We start from the raw sequence: 26,648 nt of genomic DNA, 5'->3' as shown, positions 1-26,648 counted from the left end.
TAGAAGAATACACTTTTTAGACAGAACTTCCCCAGATTACAGGTATAAGAGAAGAGAATCACCACACTCTAGAGAAAGACAAACATACAGAAATAACCCTAAAGAAAATAAGAAAGGATCACTATATGGAATAAGAAATAATAACACTTTGATATCTGATTCACTCAACACCTGGCTCATAGATTCAGGAGCCACATGCCATACAACTCATAATAGAGAAATATTAAGTAACTTCACTGAAAAGAAATATTATATTAAAGTAGCAAACCAAAATAAAGTCCTAGTGAGAGGAATAGGAGACACGCATATAAAAGGTATAGGAAAAATAGAGGGGGTACTATTTGTGCCCGAAATTCCAAATAACATATTGGCAACCCTAAAATTAAGCATAGAGAATGCAATAGAAACCACTTTCAGAGGTGGAAAGGTATTCATGACTAAGAATAACAGAAACATAGGTAAACTATTTACAAATGATGGACTAACATACCTACTGCCACAAGATAACGAACTAGTCTATGCAAACTATCAATTAAGAAACGAAAAACCAAATTCAGATAGCCATGATGAAAATAATGATAAGAATGCATCAAACACTGATACTAATATGTCTGAAAATTTAAACAATGGAAAACCTATTCACGATAATTGTAGTCACTTACTCCACAGAAAGCTAGGACACGCGAGCTTTCCAGTCATACGAAAAATGTTAGAGTGTTCCGAAGATTTAAAAATAAAGAACTGTAAAAATTACTTAGAATGCTCTGTGTGCAATTCATCCAAAATTAAAAACAAGCCAAAACCCAAAAAAGCCACTCGCACCACACAATCAACCTTTCAACTAATTCATATGGATGTAGTAGGCCCATTAAAACCTTCAATTAAATATAAAAAAAGATACTTCCTGACCATAGTCGATGACTATAGTAGATTTGGTTTTGTATACACCCTTAATCACAAAAGTGAGGTTTTCAAAAAATTTAAGGAGTTCTTTAAAATGGTAGAAACGCAACACAATACCAAAATTAAACAAATAATGACCGACAGGGGGTCGGAATTCCTATCCAACGAATTTTCAACTTGGCTAAAATCACAAGGAATATTGCACTTTAAATCTTGTCCATTTTCCCCATTCCAAAATGGAGTTTCTGAAAGGAAAAATGGTTTGCTACAAACCATGGTTAAATGTGTGTTAGATGATGCTGGCTTAAACCAGTCATTCTGGGCTGAAGCCCTTAATTATTCCAATTACACTATAAATCGCTTATGGTCCAGTACAATCAACAAGACCCCATACGAACTCATGTATGGAAGGAAACCAAAAATTGGGCATTTACACGTATTTGGTGTATCTGCTGATGTATATGTGCCCTCACAGTTAAGGCGCAAAGGAGAGAAAGTATCCAAAAGACTGATATTTATGGGGTACGAATCAGGAACCAAGGGATATCGCTTCATTGATAAAAATAATCACTTCATTGTATCCAGATCTGCCGTGTTTCATGAACACATGAACTGGTCAAAATTACATCTCAATGAAATTTACCCAGAATCAAAAAATATTACACACACGCACGCAAAACATCACACATCAGATACGAACCCCAAATCCACATCTACTAACAGAATCAAATGCCCAGTAATAGTTAATGATGAATGGAAAAAAGGACACCCCACTTTGAAGGTAGATCAATTAACCGAAAAAGAAGCTAAGTATATGCATAGCGATGAACATCCCCAGAATAGGCCCATTAGATCCAATAGGGGCATAATTCCTAAAAGATTAGATGATTACGTACTGTCTATCCAAGCTAAACACCTGACTCCTAACACATATGATGACATACTTAAGCTACCCCTAGAAGAAAAAAGTAAGTGGGAGGAAGCAATGAAAAAAGAGATGGACAGTTTGAGAGAACTAAATGTATATACACCAACAGACCTGCCCACTGAGAAATCCCCTATTGGCACTAGGTGGATCTATAAAATCAAGGAGCTAGAGGATGGTAAATTCCTATACAAAGCCAGGTTGGTGGCTCAAGGCTTTGCCCAAAGATTTCCGGATGACTATGAAGACACTTACTCCCCAACCGTTAGATCAGAAAGCGTGAAGACAGCACTAGTGTTAGCTTCTATCTTAAATCTGGAAGTATATCAATTTGACGTGCAGACAGCCTATCTACACGCTGATCTAGATAAAGAAATTTATGTGAAAGCACCCCCAGGAAAGGATACAAAAAAGGGAGAAATTTGGCTATTAAACAAGAGCCTTTATGGACTAAAACAGTCCGGTAAGCGGTGGTATGAGTGCTTATCAAAGATACTTAAAAATATGGGTTTTGTAGCTACTTCATCTGATTTTTGTTTTTTCACAAAAAAAATAATGATTCTATTGAATATGTTTTGATTTATGTTGATGATATATTGTATTTTGGACACGACAAAATTAAATGTGATAATTTCGCTGAACAACTAGGCAAAAATTTCAACTTAAAAATATTAGGAAAGGTAAATAAGTATCTAGGAGTCCAAATTGACAAAACAGATAAGGGGTTCAAATTATCTCAGAAAGACAAGATTATGGAACTCATACAAAAATGTAACTTAATTAACTCAAAAATTTGTGATACTCCTATGTCAACTGATTTTTATAGGAATGTGTATAATGAGTACGAACCATTCAAGGATAACACGTTATATCGATCAATTATTGGGTCCTTATTATACATATCTAATTGGACCAGGCCTGATATCACCCTTGCTGTAAATTTGTTGTCAAGACATGTAAGCAATCCTAACTCATACCACTGGGAAGGAATTAAGAGGATTCTAAAATATCTAAAGTCTAGCATTGATATGTGCTTATTCTTAGAACCATTCATTTCTGAAAAACCAACTTTGACCTGCTACGCTGATGCTGATTGGGCTACTGATTCAAAAACCAGAAAAAGCACTTCTGGATATGTTTTTCTTATAAATGGCTGTGCGGTGCACTGGTACACAGGCAAACAGAATTTAATTGCCACTTCCACAGCGGAAGCCGAATATGTTTGTTTATCCAAAGCGGTCAACAATCTAACTTGGTTCGATGACTTGTTAACCAATGTGTGGGATGAACCTGTTTATCCAATTATTATCAATGAGGACAATAAGGCAGCAATTGATATATCAGCTTCCGAAGCAATAGGTCAACGATCCCGACATATCGATATAAAATATAAACATGTGAGACAACTGTCAAGTATAGGATTTATTAAAGCTGTCCATTGCAATACTAGTGAACAAATTGCTGATATCCTCACTAAGCCATTGCCAACCAAACAACATATGTATTTGACTTCCAAACTTGATGTACATATATAATCTTAATAACCCACCATTAGTTAGGTATTTTAGAGGGGGATTTGTTACAGATGAAAATACCTAACCTGATACCTGTAAATATGTGTGCTTGTGTATATGTCATTGTGTGATGTCATTGTGTCACTTACCATTGGTTAGTATTTACCATTAGCCCCGCCTTCTCTGTATATAAGTTCTCGCTCCTCCCAGATTAGTGCTTGTCTAATTGTGTCCCTGAGGAAGAAAAGAAATAAATATTACTATTACAAGAAAGTCTACAGTCTCTTATATATGGGCCTAACCAGGATAACCAAACTAGCAACAAAGTCCATTTGCTCTAGTCTTCTTCCCAAAAACTGGGAGGTCCTCTGTGTTGTTTGCCAGTCCTCTCCTGCAAGTCTCCTCAGGAGCAAGGCAATGACTCAGCTCTTTGCAGTGACTCGGCTCTGGAGGCTCTCGGCTGTTCTCAACTGCTCAGCTCACAGCTGCTCTCTCTCTCTGCTTCTCAGCGTCTCTCAGAGAGTCTGCATGAGAGGCTCTCTTTGAGGATCTCTCAGCTCTCTGCTTGCTTCAGCTCTGTGGCAGCTCTGCCGTAGCTCTGCTCCTGCTGCTACTTACATACTGGCCAACTGGCCAACTGGCCGTTGGAAAGCACAGGAAACTCAGAGCCAGGAAGCTGTGCTCTGATTGGTTCATTTAAACCACGTAAACTAAACAACCAATTAGTTGCAGTAAAATGCTCAGAGGCTTTTCCTCTGACAAAGTGTCATTGTCATATTTTTAAATTAGGCCCATGGATTCATTTTAATGTTATATATCTTGTATTCAATTATCACTGTTCCTATCAGAACCATTAAAAAAATCAGAAGTTTGGAACAGAGCTTGTCATTTATAAAAAGCTCCAAAGTTATTCTATTTCTCCATAGCCAAGAGAAGTCTCCAAGGAACATTATTTGAAAAGGAATTAAACCCAGGTGGTCCCTGCTCTTGAAAAATATTTAATCATTTAGAGAAAAGAAGGACATTTTAACATAAAAGACTAGAAAGGCACGAAGCAATATATATATTAAACTTACCTATATTGGATAGTCATATCTCAAGGTTGAATCATTAAAGGGCAAACAGAAAAGAAACTCTTTCTTTCTATTTTTATTTTTATTTTTGTTCTTTTGTTGCATAAAATAGATTTCCCTTCAATTTCTCCGCAGCATCTTTTCTCAAATTGTAAAGAGAAAGCAGCGGCCAAGTTCAAGGAAGGTTATAAGATGGTTTTTCTCCTTTTAAACATCTTTGAACATTTTGTACGGATGTGGTCCAGTGCTTGATTGCCTCTTGGCAATAAGTTGATAAAGAGTTAAACATCACAAGGTACTTACTAACCTCATTCAGTTCTCTTCTTCCTGATTCATATTCAGACTTTGCCATATTCAAGAGCTCTCGATATTTTTTTTTCTTTTGAAACTATGGTTTTTGGTTTTAATTCTGTCCTTCCTCCTTACCCTGGCCTAGATAATAGAAGCCCAGACATGATTAGCTACCTGTGATGCAGGTATCTTGTGAGATGAGTAAGGATCTTAATATCTTGAAGTTGCATAGAAATCAATGGCGTTTCTGGAGCAAATTGTCATATTTCAGCCCTTGCGGATGTCAAAGGACAGAAAGTGCCCCAAGCCTTAAAGGCAGATGGTCACAACAATGGTGATATAATACAGGTAGTCCTTGACTTATAACCATTTGTTCAGTGACCATTTGAAGTTAAAATAGCACTGAAAACAGTGATTTATGACCATTTTTCAGACTTGCAGCATCCCCATGGTCATGTGATTAAAATTCAGGCAAGGCAACTGGTATGTTGTTACCACAATTGCACTATGCCAGGTCATGTGGTCATCATTTATGTGAGGGATCTCACGAAGAACGATGGTTCGTTGAGGGCGCTTCCAAGAAAAGGTCAGCACGCAAGGATGCAATCAAATTAAGTCTTTATTTAGAAGTAAAAGTAGAGTAAAATAAGTTCCCAGGCATGGGGGCATCCATGCCTGGATTGAGCCCATGGGTCAGTCCCATAGGAGACTAGAACAAGAGCAGGGAAAAAGGGAAAAGGAAAAAGCAAAAGTCAGGGAGCAGCCCCTGTGCAGGGGTTCTTATAGGGGCCCCTGGCCCCTCCCTTACCCATGTGTGTGAGGGGGCTGGAGGGCCATTAACTCTCCCCAATGGGGCTGCAGGGGCTGGAGCCCCTTGACCCACCAGTGGGATCAAAGGTGCCTCTTTGCCCCCATCTGGTGGCCTTTGAAGAGACTGCCATGGCTGGCACAAAACACCTAACAATTTATCATCTTTGCAGCTAGCTTCTGATTAGCAAAGTGAATGGGGGAATCCAGATACAATTAACAACTGTGGCAAAAAGGTAAAATGAGGCAAAACTCATTTAACAACTGCCTTGCTTACCAAAGGAAATCTTGGACTCAATTTTGGTTGTAAGTTGAGAACCGTCTGTATTCAGAAATAAAAATTAACAGAACACCTCTTTTTCTGTCCTGATGTATTTTATACAACTTCTAATCTAGATAATCAACCAACCACATTTCTAGCTGTGTAAATGTGAGATGAAACATGGTTTATGGGCAGAGGTGGTATTCAGCTGGTTTGGACTGGTTCACCCGAACCAGTAGCGGAAATTGCGGGTGGGCCCTCCCCCCTGCCCCCCTGCCCCCCTGCCCCCCTGCCCCATCTCTATGCCATCCTATTTAGGCACGTTTTTGAGACCGGGCACATGTGTAAAAGGCAGGCATGCACACGAACCAGACACGCACGAAGCGAGCATGCACGCGGGGGTTGAACCAGGGGTGAAATGCTCCCTGTTCGGACTAGATCAGCCGATCCGTTAGCGATGGAGGTGGGTAGTTCAGAGAACCGGTAGCAAAAACCCCTGTCCCCGCCCCCCATGCCCACCCAATCGCCTGGTCGCCCACTTGCCTGCTTGGCCACTTGCTGCTTCTTTCAGGCTCGCTCGCTTTTCCTGCCTTGCTTCGGCTGCTGCAATCGATTGCATCAGCTAGCAACTGAATCTGCCTGCCTTGTGCCTTCAATTTGGTAACTAACTAGGGTTAGCTAATTGGGGTTTTTTTAGGAGTTTTATTTTTTTTTTAGACATAGCAATTTAAAGTTAAGGAAGTTTTAAATTTAGCTGCTTTTATCTAAAAATATAAATAAAATAAAATAATAAAATAAAATATTTGTGCAGCTTTCTGAGATTTGGTGTGTTTCTGTAGTGTTTCACTCTAACTACACAAACATACAAAATCTCACAAAGCGGTATGTGGCATTTTGTGTGGAAAAAGTGTGAAAGTTGGTTTTTGAGCTTTTTGTGGCTGTGTGAGGTTCCTGCTTGTTGCAGAGGCCATTTTGGATGAAGTGCAGCTGCTTTTACATTGTGTGTGAGTCAGTTGTGTTGTGTTGTGTGTGTGTAAAGTGTGAAAGTTGGTTTTTGGTACCTCTTATTGTTTTGTGTACTTTGTTTATTATTTTTATTATTTATTATTATTGGCCATGCCTACCCGATCACCTGACCACCAAGCCACACCCACTGGGTCACCTGACCACCAAGCCAAGCCCACCAATTAAGCCACGCCCACAGAACTGGTAGGGAAAATTTTTAGATTTCACCCCTGGATATACCCAAGCCTGAACTAGGGGAGGGAGACCAGCCGGTCCCTGGTCCCCGCAGTGGCATGCACTCTCTGCAGAACTCTACGCCCAAAGGACGACTCAGCCAAGGCATACACATCCAGTTTATAATGTCTAATAAAGGGCGATGGCAATGTCTTCTATTGGAGCTTGTGTGTGTCAGGGCATTTATTAATCCCATGTTTGGCTCTGGGACTAATTACCCTGGTTTGGAGGAGATGGATCGTGGCTTATTCCAAGTTGCAATAATCTGAAAAGAAACGCGAAGGAAGGTTTCTAATAAAACTCATTTATTTGTTATAAAGAAAATAAAACACCTCACTAACTAAGAAAAGTTAATTGTTACATTTTTGAAAGTAATTCTTGCCGGCTATGTGAGCCGGACCTCTGGCAAGAGAACAAAGGAAAGAGAGTGTGAAGAGCAAGTGAAGGAATGTGGGTGGATATGGAAACACGTAGATTACTGATAAGAAGTTGGCAAAGCTACGGAGAGTCTGACAGTCCAGAAATAATGAGCTCAGCTGGTAAATAAAATAACGCAGTGACATTCCCCTTCTTTGCCAGTTGAGCGAATATCAGTACATCATCAAATAAGGCACATCTTCTCACGCAGATACTCGTGTTGAGCTGCTGGAAGTGGTTTGTTGAGCATATCAGCAATTTGATCATGTGTAGATACATACTGCATTTTGACAAAACCTTTTTTCACTAAATGTTTTATGTTTTGATAACGGATGTCAATGTGTCTGGACCTAGAACCTGTAAAATGAGATTCAGAAATATAAACCACCGATTCATTGTCTTCCATCACGGTGATCGGTCGGATCGGGTGTGTCCAGATATCTGTGACTAAAGCATCAAACCAAGTTAGAGAATTACATGCATCTGAAACACAAGCATATTCAGCTTCAGTAGATGAACAAGAAACAAAATTCTGTTTACGTACTTGCCAATAAACAGGACATCCATTTAAGAACATCATATAACCTGAAGTACTTTTACGTGATTTCTTATCACTTGCCCAATCAGAATCTGCATAACAACATAATTCTGCATAATCTGTATGTGTTGGTTCTAACAATAACTTCAAATGTTTGGTGTATTTTAGGTATCTCAATAATTTCTTAATGCATGTCCAATGAAACTGTTTTGCCTTACCTACGTGTCGTGATAAGAGATTAACACTAAGTGCAATGTCGGGTCTGGTCCAACTACTAATGTACAATAGTGACCCAATGACTGAACGATAAAGTGTTTGATCCTCGAACTCAGGACTTGCTTCTTGTGTCAAGTTGTGAAAATCTGTTTGCATGGGCGTCTTTGTTGTGTTAGCATCTTTCATGTTGCAATGATGCAAAATTTGTTCAATTTTATCTTCTTGTGAAAGACTAAACCCCTTCTGTGTTTTTTCAATCTGAACACCTAAATAAGTGCTAATGTGACCTAATGATTTCAATGTGAAGTATCTCTGCAAAGCTTTGCCAAAAATTTCACTCATTTGCTTATTTGGACCAATATAAACAATATCATCAACATAAACAAGAACTATCTCATATGCATTGTTAGATCTTTTTGTGAACACGCACTCATCAGTTTCGGACTTAATAAAGCCCATTGAATTTAGTTTGTCAATAAGACATAAATACCACATTAAACCAGATTGTTTCAGACCATAGAGACTTTTGTTTAGGAACCAGGTATCCCCTTCTTGCTGTCGGAATCCTGGAGGACTTCTCACGTAGATCTCTTTGTCTAGGTCTGCATGTAGATAAGCCGTGTCAACATCAAACTGGAAAACTTCTAAACCAAGGATAGTTGCAGTTGCTAAAGCAATTTTTACACTCTCAGTTCTGACTGTCGGTGAGTAGGTATTTGTGTAGTCCTCAGGATAACGTTGAGCGAAACCCTGAGCTACAAGTCTGGCTTTGTACAATGACTCACCATTTGGTTTCTTTTTGATTCTGTAGACCCATCGAGTGCCAATGATCTTTTTGTTTGCTGGAGGTTTTGCAGGTGTAAATACTTTAAGTTTCTTTAGACTGTCCATTTCAGCCTGCATTGCCTCATACCATTTGTCTTGCTCTGAATCAGGGAGCTGCTTGATTTGTGTGAAATTATCAGGTGGAAGTGTAACATTGCAAATCAAAGGCAAGGGTGCTTTTGTCAGTTGCCAAGAATATCGTTGTGGAGGGATTCCTTTTGTGGCCCTCTTGGAACGTCTCGGGACAACTGTCCAGTCTTCTTCTTCTTCGTCCTCGTCCTCACTTTCGTCGCTAGTGTCAGCATCCGCGGCTTGCGAAGACGGAACATCGGGTTGAGAAGAATCAGTGGAATCTTGATCATCAATCTGCGTGGCATCAGCAGTATCATCTCTGGGAAAATAAACTCCAGGATCATTGGAATGAATCCTGGACCAGTCAATGTCTTCTTCAAAATTAGCAGATTGGGAAATCACAATTACATGTTTAGAGTCAATAAATTTGCTCCACTTTGAGTTATCATCAATACCCATAAATCTCAGTCTCTTTGCTGCTGGACCTCCTTTTCTTCTTTGAGCTAAGGGAATATTCACCATAGCATATGAACCAAAAATATGGATGTTTTTAAGATTGGGCTTGTAGCCATACAACATGAAGAAAGGAGTCTGATTTGTTACACTGCTCCAAGTACGGTTGACAATGTAATTTGCATACTTGATAGCTTCACCCCAGTATATCATATCAAGGTTGGCGTCTTCTAGGAGACAATGCATCATGGTTTGCAGTTCCTCTCCGTTGTGAGCCGGTATGTCAGGGGGTGAAGTCTGATGAATAATTCTATTCTTACGCATCCAGTCCTGGAAACGCTGAGACATGAACTCGGCACCACGATCACTCTGGATTCTGGCGATGCGAACTTGGTGTTGGGTAGAAACAAGGGTTGCAAAGTCTTTAAAGATCTGAAAAGTCTCTGATTTTTCTTTCATAGGATATACATATCCATATCTAGAATAATTATCAACAATTGTTAGAAAATATTTTCTACCACCAAATGATGGCGGGAATGGACCAACTATGTCAATGTGAACCAAATCAAAAATGTGTGTTGACAGGCGTGTAGTGTGTTTGGGAATGGCTGCTGCTTTGGATTTGGCCTTCTTGCATACAGCGCAGTCCAAAAACACCTTACACCCCTTTAGATCCACACCTTTTGCGAACTCCGGCATCTTCCTAAGAACACGGAAACTGGCATGCCCCAATCTTCTATGCCATTTATGGATACACCTGGAATGCAAAGGTTTACCTGTTAGTGAATTCTCAACATTAACATTTTTATGCGGAACCTCAGGCTTGCTCTGAGCAACCTGTTTACCAATTCTATTTTTGTTGGCTTTAGGAGCCTTAGGAATAGCAACAGGATCTCTCACTGGAGCATCTCTCTCTGGGCCTGTGCTCTGCCTTTTTGGAGTTTGCATACTTGCCTGTGTTTGTGTTTTAGGCTTTGGCTTTAAGTAATAAACACCACCAATTAATATGGTTTCAGCAACAATATCTCCATCTTTAACTATGTAACTTGCTTTTTCAAGGTGGTGAACTTGGAACTTTAACATTCTAGACAAGTGATACTGACTAAGCAAATTACTGGTTGCTGTTGGTATGTAATAAACATCAGGAATGAATGCATCGAGCTCTTCAACATAAACAGTTCCTTTTCCTTTGACCTGACAAGGATGATTGGAAAAAGAATAAAGTTCACGTAGTTCTGGTTCAGGCTCGTGCATTTCTGTGAAAAGTTCCTTTCTGTAGGTAACATGCAATGCTGCACCACTGTCCAAAGTCCACAGGAGTCGTCTGTCGTACCCTGGTTGAGGTTGTGGATCATTGGTTAAAGCCAATGTGGCGAGTGGAGTTTGTGGATCACGCCGGGGACCACGACGACCTTGTCTTCCGCCTCTGTCTCTGCCTCTGGAATCTGTTCCTCTGGGCTGGTATGTGACGGGAGCTGGAACTCGTTGGGGACAATCCAGGGTGGCATGTCCCACACGATTGCAGGTGTTGCATCTTGGCATCCTTGGAGCGTAGGTCCTTCCTCGGAAGGGGCGCCTAGCTGGAGCTTTTGATGCGGGTGGTCCTCTCAAGTGTGGTGTGGCTAGCATGAATGCCTCTTCTTCAATTAAAAGTCTACAGACATTGTCCACTGTGCGTTGAGCAATAGGGACTTGGTTAATCTTTGTAACAGCATCTTTCCATTCATAGTTCAAAGAGTTAATAATGATGCTGATCATTTGAATATCTTCAATGTTATGGCCTCTTTCTCTCAATTCTGTTCTCAGACCTTTCAGTTTGGTCAAATGTCCTCCAATTTGTTCACCAGGTTTCAATCTCGAACCGTGGAGTTCAGACATGAGTAAACATGAAGATTCAATTGAGATAGGCCTGTAGCAATTTTCCAATTCAGCCCAAATTTGTCGGGCCATTGTATTTGGTGGAAAAGTGACCTGCAGTTCCGTATCCATGGACATCAATAATGTTGTGCGAGCCCTTATCTCTAAATCTCTTATTGCAAAGTCCCATGGTTGAGCAGGTGGGTTAAATACCATACAGTGACTGCCTTCTCTAAGAAGCAATAGTGTAATCTCACTGACCCAGGCTTTGTAATTGTGTCCTGACATTTTTAGTTTTGACTCACCAGTTAGTGGAGAGACAGAGAATGCCTGGTAAGGAGCCTGCACTTGGTATGCTGGCTGTGCTGGCAGGAATGCCTGTGGTATTTGCTGTGCCTGTTGTGGACCTAAAAATGGTCTTGGTTGTGCCATTGGAGGTGGGCCAGGAGGTGGCCCTCTTTGCACTTGTGGCTGGGGCACATATGCAGGCATTTGTAGCTGCTGTGGCTGATGCACTGGAATCTGCTGTATTCCAGTTGCCATTTGTGCTTGATCTGCAATATTGGCATGACCTGCTGGAGATGCAGTCATTTGCCTTTGCTGTGTTCCATCTAAAAGGACACCAACACCGCCAGGGGGTGTTTGAGTTTGGGCCTGTGGAAACACTTGTGGCATTTCAGCTTCTTGTAGTAAATTACTTTCGCCAGCAGATGGTGCTGCACCTTTGGCTTCGGGCAGCTTTGCATACGGGGCATTGTATGCTTTTGAGTAGGAGTGGTTATGTAAGACATGTGTAACTTGATCAGGGAGATTTTCATGTGACGTATGCAGTGCTCTTTGCCTTAATTGGCCTGACACAGGATCCCCCAGGGGGAGTGTCTTTGGCTCTGAGCAAGAAGACAATATGGCGCTTTTTGAAAAATTTAAGTTATCTCCCTTATCTTGCTCAAGCATAGATATAGCCATTTTTGCCTGGGATAGCTGCTGTTCATAGAGTTTTATACGGTCACGAAAAGCTTTCATGGTCAGCTCATCCAGGGTGAGCTTAGAGCTTCGAGGAGAATAATGAATTGTTTCTCTCTCTGCGTGGGAGGAATTTTGCTCAGCAGTGTGCTTTGGCCTTGCATCGAGCGTTACAAATTCAGAAGGTTCTGGGGAGACTTTTTCAGAGCTTGGAAGACCAGAAGAAAATGTTACTGACCTCAGTCGTAAATCATCATCTTCAAAAAACAGCTTCTGTCTTATCTGTCTCCATTTCTGTTCCCACGGCTTTTTCTTGTTCCAGGCGTGTGGCTGTAGTAAGGGGCTGGAAATCTGAAAACCTCCTTTCTGCCACCTTCTCAGCAAAATGCATTTTGTATTTGTTTTACTTCTGTTTCGGCATCTCAGCAATATAATTAGCGTACCTCAGTAGCTAAAAACTAATTGCCTATGCGCTCTTATCAGAAGTAACAAAAACAAGGAAAAAACCATAAATCAGACCATCCTCGTGCTACCAGAATGTCAGGGCATTTATTAATCCCATGTTTGGCTCTGGGACTAATTACCCTGGTTTGGAGGAGATGGATCGTGGCTTATTCCAAGTTGCAATAATCTGAAAAGAAACGCGAAGGAAGGTTTCTAATAAAACTCATTTATTTGTTATAAAGAAAATAAAACACCTCACTAACTAAGAAAAGTTAATTGTTACATTTTTGAAAGTAATTCTTGCCGGCTATGTGAGCCGGACCTCTGGCAAGAGAACAAAGGAAAGAGAGTGTGAAGAGCAAGTGAAGGAATGTGGGTGGATACGGAAACACGTAGCTTACTGATAAGAAGTTGGCAAAGCTACGGAGAGTCTGACAGTCCAGAAATAATGAGCTCAGCTGGTAAATAAAATAACGCAGTGACAGTGTGGCCCAAGCAGCAGTGTTGGCCACACTCCTAGTGGAGTGAGCCGTAATTCGTCTCAGGACAGGACAGGCCTGCATCTCATAGGCCTTGGAAATGCAGGCCTTCAACCAACGGCCAATGGTAGAAGAAGTCACCTTCCTGCCCATGGTTGCAGGCTGGAAGGATACAAAAAGAGATTCTGTCTTCCGAAAGGAAGAAGTCCGTTTGATGTACCTACGGAGAGCTCTCCTGACATCCAGGGTATGCCAGCGTTCCTCCGCAGGATGATGGGGACCCGGGCAAAAATTAGGCAAGATGAGCTCCTGGGCTCGGTGGAACCAGGAATTCACCTTTGACAGGAATGAAGGGTCCAAGCAAAGGACCACCCAATCTGCATGAAAAATGCAAAGGTCCTCCTGTACAGACAAAGCTGCCAATTCAGATATCCTCCTGGCAGATGTTATTGCCACGAGGAACGCCACCTTCAGTGTCAAATGTCAGAGACTAGAGGTCTTTAAGGGCTCAAAAGGTGTAGAAGTGAGAGCCTGAAGCACTAAGGCCAGGTCCCAGGTGGGGTAGCGATGCAGCACCGGAGGCCTCAAGTTAGCAGCTCCCTTCAGAAAACTACGTATTCGGGGGTGGTAAGGGGTTGTCTGTTCTCCCCAGCCAACACCGTGGCCAGTGCTGTGACCTGTCTCCTAAGGGTGTTGGGAGATAGCCCCTTGTCTAGTCTGGTTTGCAGAAATTCCAGCACCTCAGGAACTGAGGCTCCCAAGGGGTCAAGGTGCTGCAAGGAACACCAATGGCAAAATGCCCTCCAGGTGGCATCATAAATCCGGTTCGTGGAAGGTCACCTGGACTCCTGGATGGTCCAGATGACCTTCCCCAACAGCTTGTCTCTCCTCAGGAGACACCTCTCAAGTGCCAGGTGGTCAGCTGGAGCCACTGTGGCTCTGGGTATAGAACGACCCCCTGGCTGAGAGATATCCTGTCCCAGGGAATCCGCCAGGGGCGGGACACCGAGAGGCTTACTAGGTCCACGAACCAGGGACGCCTGGGTCAATGTGGAGCCAGAAGCAGGACCTCTTCCCTCTCCTCCAATATTTTCCAGATGACCCTCGGAATGAGGGGAATCAGGGGGGAAGCGTAAAGCAGCCCCTGAGGCCAGGAACTGCGGAGAGCATTGGTTCCCTCTGCCCCCGGGGTCGCGAACCTGGAGAAGAACCTCGGTAGCTGGGCATTGGATGGCTGGGCAAACAGATCTACCACTGGCTGACCGAATCTCTCGCACACCTCTTTGAAGAGGTCTGGGTGCAGGCGCCACTCTGAGTGGTCCAGGGTCGTCCTGCTCAGCCAGTCCGCCTGCACGTTCATTACTCCGGAGATGTGTTCTGCCCTGACAGAGAGAACGTGTCTCTCTGCCCAGAGACCCAGCCTCTCCGCCTCTGCCATGAGGGACCTGGACCGGGTGCCTCCCTCCCAATTTATGTGGGCTTTTGTGGCCACATTGTCCGTCAGAATGAGAATGTGCTGGCCTGACACTGCCTCCCAGACGTGGCCTAAGGCCAGGTGAACCGCCCTCAACTCCAGCCAGTTGATGCTGTTCTGGAGCTCCATCAGGGACCACCTGCCCTGAACCACCTGGGATTGGAGGTGGGCTCCCCAATCGAAGAGACTTGCGTCCGAAGTTAGCGTGACGCACTGGCTTACCCTGTAGGTGCATCCCCGCCGCAGTGCTGGGGAGGCCCACCAGTGTAGTGATCTCAACACCCTTTGGGTGAGTCTCACTTTGAGACGTGAGTCGCTCTTGCTGGCCTTCTGATGTGGTAGAAGGAACCACTGCAGTGCCCGGGCATGCAACCATGCCCAGGGGACTATGGATAGGCATGAAATCATCTTCCCCAATAGTTGGGAGAGAAGGTTTAAAGGCACCAACTGCATAGCCACTATCCCGGCCACTAAGGACTTCAGACTTTCCAGTTGGTCTGGTGAGGAAATACTTGGCCAGAGGAAGAGTCTATCACCGCGCCCAGGTGAAGAAGACTGGTAGATGGCACCAGGTGGCTCTTTTTGAAGTTGACCATGAAGCCATGGTCATGGAGTAGCCATATCATGGTCTGGACCTCCTGTTCTGCCCGTGAGGCTGATCTGGACTGGATCAAAATATGGTACAGGTAACATTGTAGACGAATGGGTAGCGCCCTGATGTGTGCTGCTACCACTGCCAGAACCTTTGTGAAGACTCTTGGGGCCGATGACAGGCCGAATGGCAGGGCCCGTTATTGGAAGTGGCGCCCTCCATATGAGAACCGCAGGAACCTGCAATGACAGGGGCAGATTGGCACTTGCAGATAGGCCTCTTTGAGGTCTATGGAGGTCAACATGTCGCCCACCCTGATATAGCCCAGGATGGATTGCAGAGACTGCATCTTGAATCGGTGATAGACCATGTGGGCATTCAGCTTCTTTAAGTCCAAAATCCCCCTCCAGCCCCCCAAACTCTTGGGCACCAGGAAAAGGATTGAGTAAAATCCTTGGCCCTCCTGGCCATCCGGAACCGGCTCGATGGCGTTGATCTCCAACAGATGCTGGATCTCGGTTTCCATCAGCTGACGTTTTTCAGCGTTCACCGGTACTTTGCAACAAATAAACCAGTTTGGGGGGTTGGATAGGAACTCCAGTGCAAGGCCCAATCGCACTGTCTGGAGAACCCACGCATCCGTCGTGGTCTCCCCCCATTGTCCCACGAAATGTTGTAAGCGGCTGCCAATGGGAAACATGGTGGGATAGTCATTTCCCACATCGAAAGGAGCGACCTCCTGACCCACGAAATGGCCGCTTGATCTGTGCCTCCCGTCTGCCCCTGTCACAAAAAGATGACCGATCCGGAAACTGCTCATGCCCCTGGTAGGAACGCCTCTGGAACTGGGTGGAGATGGACCCGGCGTCCGCCGACCAGAACTGCGGCCTCTGATGGTAGTAAGGCAAGGCCCTACGATCTGCTCTCCAGTGCAAGGAGGGCAAGACCTTCTTCTTGTACTTGCCTTCCACAAGTATGGGGTCCAAGGCTTCCCCAAACAAGTGTACCCCTTTGTAAGGGGCGGAAGCCAACCTCCATTTGGATCGCATGTCCACCTGCCAATGGTGAAGCCACAGGAGGCGTCGCGATGTCACAGTAAAGGCCAATGCCCAGGACGTGAACTTGGTTGCATTTAAGGTTGCATCAGCCGAATATTCAGTGGCAGCCATGAGCTTATTCAGGTCCTGATGCAACCTGATCTCATCCGGTGGTAGTCTGGCTTGCATCTGGCGCAACCAGATCAATGTGGCCCTATTGAAAAAGGAAGCTGCGTTTGCCGATCTGATGGCCCAAGCTGCAGCTTGATGAGTTTTGCGAAGTGCCATCTCAGCTTTCTTGTCCTGAGCCTTCAGACCTTCCACAATATCAGCCGGAAGAATGGCTGAGGAGGTAAGTGTTGCCACAGGAACATCCACCGTGGGAACCTGGAGGAGCTCTTCCAGGTCTGGTGCAGTGCAGTAAAGTCGCCTGTCATTGCCAGAAGGTGCAGCAATCGCACCAGGCTGTGCCCATTGGCGTTGCATAACATCCAAAAACAGCTGAGGCGAGGGAATGGTCTCCTGTTCCGGAACAGGTTCGGAAAACAGACCTTCATGAGGATCTTGGAGGGCCTGGGGCTGCTCCAAAGAGGTGCCCACTATCTCCATGTTGATGGTAGCCTTCATATTGAACAACAAAGACTTAAACAAGGCAGAGCGAAACAGGCCTGAGAAGGAAGGCTTTTCAGGGGTCATGCCCTCATCATCTGAGAGCTCTTGATCTCCCAGATCTTCCTCCCCCTCGAGGGAAGACGCACTCTGCATGGAATGATGCAGATGGCTCAACCACTGGAATGTAAGCTTCTGGAAGCTGCGTCTGTTGATGGGGCGAGGGATGATGGGACAAGCCCTGTGGAAATTGGGATCGTAGAAACACCCAGGAGCATAGAAGAGTCCAAAGGCAGATGCATGAATAAATGTGATAAATGTATTTATTCATATAACAAAACATATTAACTATATACAAAGGCTGTCTTAATATCCATTAGGATAGGGGGCACACAGCGTGTGTGACTACCCCTATCAAAGATCATGTCTCATGGAGAACAAACGTAAAAGAGAGCTTGGTGGAAAGGTTAGAGGGGGTTTTATACTCAGTGTAAGCCCCTCCTCTCCACATAGGGGTGGGGGCACTTTCTGCCTCCACTAGTGTCTGTATGATATATGTGCCAATGGCTTGCAAATACTTGACAAGCCCCTATGCTGGAAACCTGCAGCAATGCCTTGAGCAATAACATCAGCAATGAAGGCTTTCATGTCCATAGACAGTGCAGATCCCTGGGCGGAGCCCTGCCGCAGTGGGAGTAAAAGTGGCCTCTGAAACAGATGTCCTAGTAGGGACTGGCCTTGAGTGCCTACTAGTGGAAGGCACAGCAGCCAAAGGTAGACTTTCTTCCTCCTGTCCAGGAGGAAAAACAGACCTAATCTCCCCAGCACCTTCTGTGGAATGCACGCCCTGTTGTTCCACGCTTAATTGAGGAGACAAATCAGGCTGCAGAGATGCAGGGAAAACCTCTGCTGCAAGGTACCCAGTGGGCTCTTGTACCTGCCTCAGGCTTTTAGAAGCGTGCTTCTCAGGTGCCTTTTGTTGCCTTTTGGCATCTTTTTCCAAGGCAGCATAATCCTCCTTAGACAGATGCCTCTTGGAGGTTTCCTTGTGAGATGCCCCTTTGGAGGCAGCCCTGGTGAGTCCGGGGCTGCATTCATCAGCTCTATGGAGCCTAGGGGGATCAGAGAGTTCCAGAGGTGGAGATAACTCTCTGTCAGCCATTCTGCCACTTACACACGATTTATACAGACCGGATCAAAGAATGTCCACCTGATCAGGTCCCCCTGCAGCCTCAAAGGATAAGCTGGATCCTTGTGGCATGCCCTGGGAGATCAGCGCCAGCACAATACTTCCAGCTCCGGAGCTAGCAATAGAAACAATGCCTTTGCTCCAAAGCCCAGCCACACCTCCTACTGGGCTAGAAATGGGGCTGGAGTGGAAAGTTTCCACTTACAAGCCCCCAGCTGCGCAATTGCAGCTCCTAGGCAAGCCGCTGCTCTGCGCATGCGCTGGGGTGCCTCCGCGCCTCTCAGCTGATCAGAAAAACTGAGCGAAGGCAAAAACTGCCCCCCAGCGCTGCGCGGCAATCTGCAAGTCTGCAAGCCTCCAAAATCATCAAAAACAAGCTGAGCCCAGCAACGCCGCTGCTCCTACAGCTCTGCCGCTCCACAGCTGATAATAAACAGCGCAAGAGCGAATTTCAGCTCTCCTAGCGCCCCTCCCCCTTGCAGCTGGCCAAAGAGCCTCACAGATAGAAAAAAACGAGTCGCAAGAGCAAATTCCAGGTCTCCCAGTGCCTCTGCTCCGAAATCCCACATGGCGGCCACCAGAGGGCCCAATACACGGGAGCTATGAGCCCAGCAACGTCGCAGCTCAAAACGCCTCCCCCCACCTAAAACAAAGCTGCCAGGGGAGAGAGGGCATGATAAAAGCCCTCCCAGCACCACGCAAATCAAATAAACACGGAGTATGTCCCTCCAGCCGGACAGTGACTCCAGAGCCGCTCCCCCCCCCCGGGGAAAAAACAAGCATAGGTGGTGGCGATTTTACCTCTCTCACAGAGACACCAGCACACACACCAGCGGCTAGGTGGGTTAGAATCCAGGGGCCAGCACCACGGAGGATCCCCATGCAAGGGTTGACCTTGGATATGCTGTTTACCTAAAGTAAATCTCTTCAGGGTGGTGGCGGTCAGTCCAGGCTTGCCAGAGTAGACCAGCTCACTCACCCGCAGCATGCTGGCCCCTCTTTGGCAAAAAATTCAATGATTGAAGACTCCAAGCAAAAAATTCTATTGTCCTAGAGTAAAGTTGATAGAGCAAATTAATACATGTCTCTCTTGGCTGGACTGAGTTGAAAAACTGAAGCTCAGCCAGGCAAGAGAGGCATGGCCAAGGAATTTTATCAACCCAGTCTCTGGCAATAGGATTTGAGTTAACCCTTGCTTGGAGTCTCCCGCAGCGCACTGGAGAAGGAAATTTTAAAAAGGCGAGAAGAGAAAAATCAAAGCAAACAGAACACAAATATACGGGGAAAAAAGAATCAAACCAGACTTAAGAAAAGCAAGAATAATCAATAAATATTTCACTTCCTCTCCTCACATGTAACATGTATAGAGGGGGGGAAAGCTACAAAAGATAAAGATAGCACAAAATGGAGCATTGGAACAGTAGGGGAAATAATAAGAAAATAACTTAGCTACAGGTGGAATGAAGGATACATTTCCTCAAAACAGTCAATCTGTGGAGATTGGAAGATATCCAGTGGTGAGAGGACCTGAGGAGAAAAAGAAACCAAATTCTGAAAATACAGGTAGTCCTCGATTTACAACAGTTCATTTAGTGACCGTTCAAAGTTACATCATCACTGAAAAAATTGACTTATGACCGTTTTTCACACTTACTTTTTTTAAAAAAATAATAATTTTCTTTTAATACAAACATTCCATCTTTCATTAAACAGTGTATCGTCTGGGTATAAAAAATGTTGTGTCTTAACAATTAAATTTACCACCATATTCATTTCTTACATTCATTCTTATATTAATACTAAATAATAATAATACTGATAAAGTAACGTAAACCTATCATTTCTCTTCTCTACTTATCTATTTTTACAATACATTGCTTTCATATTTATTCTCTAACCATAACTCCCATATAATAATCTGATTCTTCCTTTCCTTGAATTGCAAGTGTTAATCTGTTAATTTATGCACATTCTAATATTTTCTTAATCACATTTTCATCTCTAGGGATCTCTTCGCTTTTCCAGTTTTGTGCAAATACAATTCTAAACAGTTCGTTTAGTGACCGTTCAAAGTTACCATATTTTTGGAGTATAAGATGCACCTACCTTTTTTGGTGAGGAAAAGAAGAAAAAGAAATCTCCCTCTGCCTCTGCGCAATTTTGCCTCATTGCAGCAAACAGCAAACAGCCTGCTTTACTTTCATTTTCGTTTTCAGCATAGCTTGATTAGCACAAGGAAAAAAAATCTGCTCCAGCAATTTACCTCTTTGCAGCAAGCAGCAGAGCCCTGCGCAAAACAGCTGAGAGCAAATCAGCTGAGAGTCGGGAGGCCGATCCAATCAACTTGTGCTAATTAGGCTGTGCTGAAGCTGAAAGGAGCTGTTTTTCTTGCTGTTTTCTTGCAAGGAGGTAACTGCTGCAAGGCAGAGGCCAAAGGGTGGGGGCCAGTGGGTGGGCGGGGCTACATTCAGTGTATAAGACGCACCTAAATTTTCACCCCCTTTTAGGGGGGAAAAAGGTGCATCTTATACTCCGAAAAATACGGTACATCATCACTGAAAAAAGTGACTTATGACCGTTTTTCACACTTACGACCTTTGTAGCATCATCATGGTTATGTGATTTACATTCGGATGCTTGACAACTGACTCATATTTATGATGGTTGCAGTGTCCCAGAGTCATGTGATTGCCTTTTGCAACCTTCTGACAAGCAAAGTCAACGGGGAAGCCAGATTCACTTAACAACTGTGGTACTAATTTAGCATCTGTAGTGATTCACTTAACAAATGTGGCAAGCAAAGTCATAAAATGGGGCAAAACTCACTTAATGACATAAATATTGGGCTCAATTGTAGTCATAAGTTGAGGACTACCTGTATACCCTCACAGACAAGAAACCAGTGATGGAACCCAACAGCTATACTGTAATATGGTGTTTTGGCGTGACAGGCCTATCAAGCCTAATGTACCACTCGCCCCCTCCTAGTAATAAAAATAGGACAACAGCAACTAATAATGTAGCTACTTGGAAACAGGACTGAAACTTAGCTGGTAGGAGCAGCCTGCACAGTTTGTCTAATAATACGGTTGGCCCTGCCACTCACACCTGCAATGACTCTGTCAATGCAAGAGACCCTTCATCAAACTTTCTTCTGGCCTACACATCATCAGTTTGTACCCATCTCCTCCAAATGTCCCTGAGGTCAAACTGCCCTTCACCAGCTTCTTCGTGCCAGGGAGCAAGGTCACCATTAACTCTGGCCCACTCCATTCAGAGTTTGGGTTGCAAGGCTCCCTCTGTCAGGGTGCTAATTAATCCCATTCTGCTTTTGGGTAATCGCACCTTGATTTAGAGACATGGATCGAGACTTTTCCTTGAAGTATACATTAAGAAAATAAACCCCGAAGATATATTTTTCTAAGAAAAACTCATTTATTTGTTATAAAGAAAATAAAACATCTCACTATCTAAATAATTACATTTTGGCAACGTTCCTGCCGGCCACCTCTCTGCGGCCGGACCTCTTGGCAGGAGAACAAAGAAAGTTAGAAGTAAGAAAGTGAAGGAATGCGGACATGCGTAGTTAGCTTACTGATAAGAAATTTGGCAAGCTACAGAAAGTCTGAAAGTCCAAAAATATGAGCTCATCTGGTAAATACAAAAACGCAGTGACACCCTCCACCTGGATCAGGAGGGCCATGAGAAGCCATCTCCTTCTACTGCTTCGCACCGAATTATATCGCTCTAATCAGGGGTGAAATCTACAATTTTTTGCTACCGGTTCTGTGGGCGGGGCTTAATTAGTGGGCGGGGCTTGGTGGTGAGGTGACTGGGAGGGCGTGGCTTGTTGGTCAGGTTGGCATGGCCAAGTCAATGTCACTTCTTTGCCCTTTTTTAACCTACAAAACACAACACAACACAACTGGCTCACCCACAATATAAAAGCAGCTGTGCTACTGTAGACCCAAAATGGCCCCTGCAACAAGCAGGAACCTCACACAGCCACAAAAAGCCCAAAAAAACAACTTTCACACTTTACACACACAAAATTCCACATACAGCTTTGTGAGATTTTGTGTGTTTGTGTAGTTAGAGTGAAACACTACAGAAACACACTAAATCTCAGAAAGCTGCACAAATATTATTTTATTTTATTTTTATTTTTATATAAAAGCAGTTAAATTTAAAACTTCCTAAACTTTAAATGGCTAGGTCTAAAAAAAGAACAACTAAAAAAAAACCCAATTAACTATTTTTTTAAAGCTCCCAAAGGGGAAAAAAACTTACCCAATAGAACAGGGCTCTCCAACCTTGGCAACTTTAAGACTTGTAGACTTCAACTTCCAGAATTCCTCAGCCAGCTTTGCTTTGCTGGCTGAGGAATTCTGGGAGTTGAAGTCCACAACTCCCTGCCTGCTTGATTGCAGGCAGGGAGATTCAGTTGCTTGCTGATGCAATGGATTGCAGGGATTACAGCAAGGCGTTGCGACCAGCAGCTAAGGTAAGCAAGCTGAGGGGGGGAGGGGGAGGGATTTTTGCTACCGATTAGCAGGCAACTCAGCTGGGGTCGTCAGAGCTTGGATCGTCAGAGCCATTTAAAAGAAAAAAGTTTTTTCTTTTACATGGCTCTGGCGATCAAAGCTGAGTTATCTGATTAGCAGGCAACTCAGCTGGGATCATCAGAGCTTGGCTCGTCAGAGCCATTTAAAAGAAAAAAAAGGCTCTGATGATCACGCGGCTCAGCTGGGCATGGGGGGCAGGGGCAGGGATTTTTGCTACCGGTTCTCCGAACTGCCCACCGCCATCGCTACCTACTCGCCCAAGCCGGTCTGAACCGGGAGCATTTCACCCCTGGCTCTAATGCTTTTCTTCTTGTCCTTTCTTGTCCATTCCTGTCAATTGCTCAATAAAGAAGCCTGTGGAAATCCAACATTCTGGAGTTGCTCTTGAGATATGAGTTGAACCACATGGTTTCACTGACTTGAATAAAAAATGTATCCATCCATCTGATCATTCCAGCAGGGAACCCTATTCTAGATCAGAGTCACTACATGTGTGATCAACTGCTCTTGTTGCTGCCTCTCCACTATAATCTGCCTGGAGTCACCATTTTATATTTATTTAATCAAATGTTGAAACCAATAGAAAATATTTGTAGCTCACGCTTGAACTGTGGGGTCCATAGTGCTCTCTGAGCTTGGATGCTTTCTTGCAGATGGTTCATTACCCAACTAGGTAACGTCATCAGATGTTATCAGATCATTCTGATGATGTTACCTAGTTGAGTAATGTCATAGTCTTAGAATCATAACGCTGGAAGGGACCTTGGAGATCATTTAGTCCAACACCCCCCCCATCCCCCAAGGCAAGAGACCTTATACCATTTCAGAATGAAGTGTCTGCAAGAAAACAACCAAGCTCAGAGAGCACCAAGGACCCCACAATTTTGAAACCACCTATTTTCTTCACAGAGGGACTCTGGGCAGTGTACAAATTATTAGAAGATAAATACAATATATAAAAGTTAAAATTTTTAAAAAGAGGCAAGAATGATTGAAAAATCAATATATGCCAACATATTTCCACAGTGCACATTCCAAAATCTGAGGAAACCTAACTCAAATCCAGGGTGCTATGGAAGGACCACCTCTGGCCCCGAAGCAGCTCTGCACATTGTTCCACACTCACATTGTCATCCTTGAAGTAACAGAGCATTCTCAATTCTCTGAAGACCCGTTTGCAAGAGACCAAGTTCTGGAAAACATTGGGCATCTTTTTGAGTGCAACTCGCAACCCATCCCGAGGATCTGTCACAGACCTGCAGGAAGAAAAATGTCTTTTCATTTACAATTTACTTTTTGGTGATTAGAAAGGGTAGACTAGAGAAAGGAGGCAATTACAATGTAATTTTAGAAAGAGAGAGGGCAAATGATAAATACATTTTAAGTCCTGCTCTTAAGAAGATTGGAAAATAATTTTACTTTTTTTTCTATTTTCTTTTTTTCCCTATTTCTTACGATTCACAATTTTTCTCTATTTCTTCTCTAAAATCTGTACTGTTTTTATCCTAAAAATCTCTTTAATAAAAATTATTTTTAAACACCCAATTATGACTTACAGTTAGTCCTCGATTTAGAACCGTTTCGAAGTTACAAGGGCACTGAAAAAAGTTACTTATGACCAATCCTCACGCTTATGAGTGTTGCAGCATCCCCATGGTCATGTGATCAAACTTTAGGCACCTGGCAACCAATTTGCATTTACAACGTTTGCAGTGTCCCAGGGTCATGTGATCATCCTATGCAACTTTCCCTGCTGACTTCCGATAAGCAAAGTCAATGCGGGAAACCAGATTTGCTTAACAACTGCACGATTCACTGAACAACTGCAGCAATTCGCTTAACAACCAGGGCAAAAAAACTTTTGAATCAGGTGTGACTGACTTAACGACCATCTTGCTTAGCAATGGAAAACCTGGTCCAAATTGGGATCATAACTACCTGTACTTCCAATCCTTTTCCTGCCTCCACCTTCATCCTTTCTCTACCATCATGCAGCAGTAAATAACTCGGCACTCACCATACCACACAGTGGTGGGTTTCAAATTTTTTTACTACCAGTTCTGTGGGTGTGGCTTGGTGGGCGTGGCGTGGCATGGCTTGGTGGGTGTGGCTTGGTGGGCGTGGCAGGGGAATGTTACTGCAAAATCCCCATTTCCTCCCGATCAGCTGTGACTTGGGAGGCAGAGAATAGATGGGGGTGGGGCCAGTCAGAATTTTTACTACCGGTTCTCCGAACTACTCAAAATTTCCGCTACCGGTTCTCCAGAACTGGTCAGAACCTGCTGAAACCCACCTCTGATACCACACCAAAAGCACCATAACCGATGGGTTGATCTGGTACTGGGTCCACCATCATCACATTGCCAAGCATTGTCTGCTGTTGCTGGGGGGGGAGCTATCTGTACCCCATTATTGCAATAATATTTCTGGCCCGCACCTAGCCCATCAGCTAAAGGTGGCTGGATTAACCCCGTCAATGCCCCAAAAACATTGCTACAAAGCTGAGCTTGAAGTGGCTGGTTGGAGTCTTGGAAAGCCATCTGACAAATTAGGACAGAGGTGCATGAAAGAGACACTGATTTTGCACAAGAAGATTGGAAGAGGAGCAAAACAGCCCTCTGGAATTCAAATCAATTGTGGTTTGCAAAAGGGAGATTTGGGAAATATGCAGCAGAAAATACCTGGCTTATTAGGGCAAATCTCACAAGCAAAATAAATGAATGCAAAATTGTATGCAAAGGAGTGTTTTTATACGAGTACAGTAGGTTTTTTTCCACTTAAGGTTTTAAAAAAATCTTTAAAAGAAAAGAGGCATCTTGGCTTATTTTAAATTTAAAATGATTATTACAATAAAGGGTAAATTATATTTTGGGATAGTTTGATATATATATATTTTAGGGACTGTATACACCCTGGCTGAAAGTGGGAGGGACAGAGCAACTGAGCAACTGATGACAATCAGTTCTCTAACCAAATCTCTGATGTGGGGGACATCAGGGAAGATTTCTAAGAAGGTGCATTTTCAACAGAATGCACAGAAAAATTTGGAATATTGTACTTACATTAAACAAAAAAGAGGAGAATGGCTAAAGAATAGACGTGAAGGCTCGACAATCTATAGGAAAAGAGCAGAAATGTTGTATAACATCTTTCTCTTAATAGGTGAGCTTTGTGGAACCACAAGACATTTAAACAGGGTTTCTGGGATCATGTTGATTTTAAAAAATATTGAATAGAGAACAGAGCACTGAGATTTTTTCTCACCATATAACCAAGATAAGGATGGAAATCGAAGGCTGTACTGAAATATAAAGAGGCCTAAAAAAATGGGGAATCTTATCCACACGTTAGGAAATACAAGCTACAATTAGAGGCCAAGACACAAGGGAGGCACTCTGGAACAAGAAAAATGGAAGTAAGTTTGGGAAGAGCACTTCACAAATTGAAGAATGAGGTCTATTGCCTTTATAGTGAGTGGGGGGGGGGGGTGCTCCCCACAAAATATTAGAAGGGGTTCTGTAACCCAAAAGGCCCAAAGTTCCGAAAATATCTCCTTCCAACTGGATGGAAAACCTCAAATGAGGATGTGGTGTAACTACGCAAGAAGAGCTGCCATCTGAACCACACAGCCTTAACTCACAGGTGCACTTTGGGGAAAGTTTTTCAACAATAAAAAAAAGGGGGTGCAGTCCCAATAAAAAAAAGGGAGGGGTTCAGAGAAAGCAGCTATCTTGGCAACCAGCCCTGTTAGGCTTCAGGAAGCTGTGATCAAATCTGGAAGTATCAAAGAACCCCCTTTCTACCCACAACAAGAAGGGCAACAGATTGGAAGAAGGATGCCCGGATAACTGCGGTGTTGTGGAATGATGAGACCAAACAACATTCCTGGGTCAGCCAGAGACAG

General features: G+C 43.7%; 1 pseudogene; it reads right to left on the bottom strand.

Annotated features, from left to right (window-relative positions):
• LOC139317390 (serine/threonine-protein kinase NLK2-like) overlaps positions 1-25,296 on the bottom strand; it is a 67,748-nt pseudogene extending 42,452 nt beyond the window's left edge.
• Between the last annotated feature and the right edge of the window lie 1,352 nt (positions 25,297-26,648).

The sequence above is a fragment of the Pituophis catenifer genome, unplaced genomic scaffold (genome assembly GCF_029215685.1).
Source record: "Pituophis catenifer annectens isolate HBS135680 unplaced genomic scaffold, rPitCat1.0.hap2 SCAF_5, whole genome shotgun sequence".
NCBI classification, from domain to species: domain Eukaryota; kingdom Metazoa; phylum Chordata; class Lepidosauria; order Squamata; family Colubridae; genus Pituophis; species Pituophis catenifer.
The sequence above is the reverse complement of the archived record's forward strand: the minus strand, read 5'-3'. Positions and strand labels throughout refer to the sequence as shown.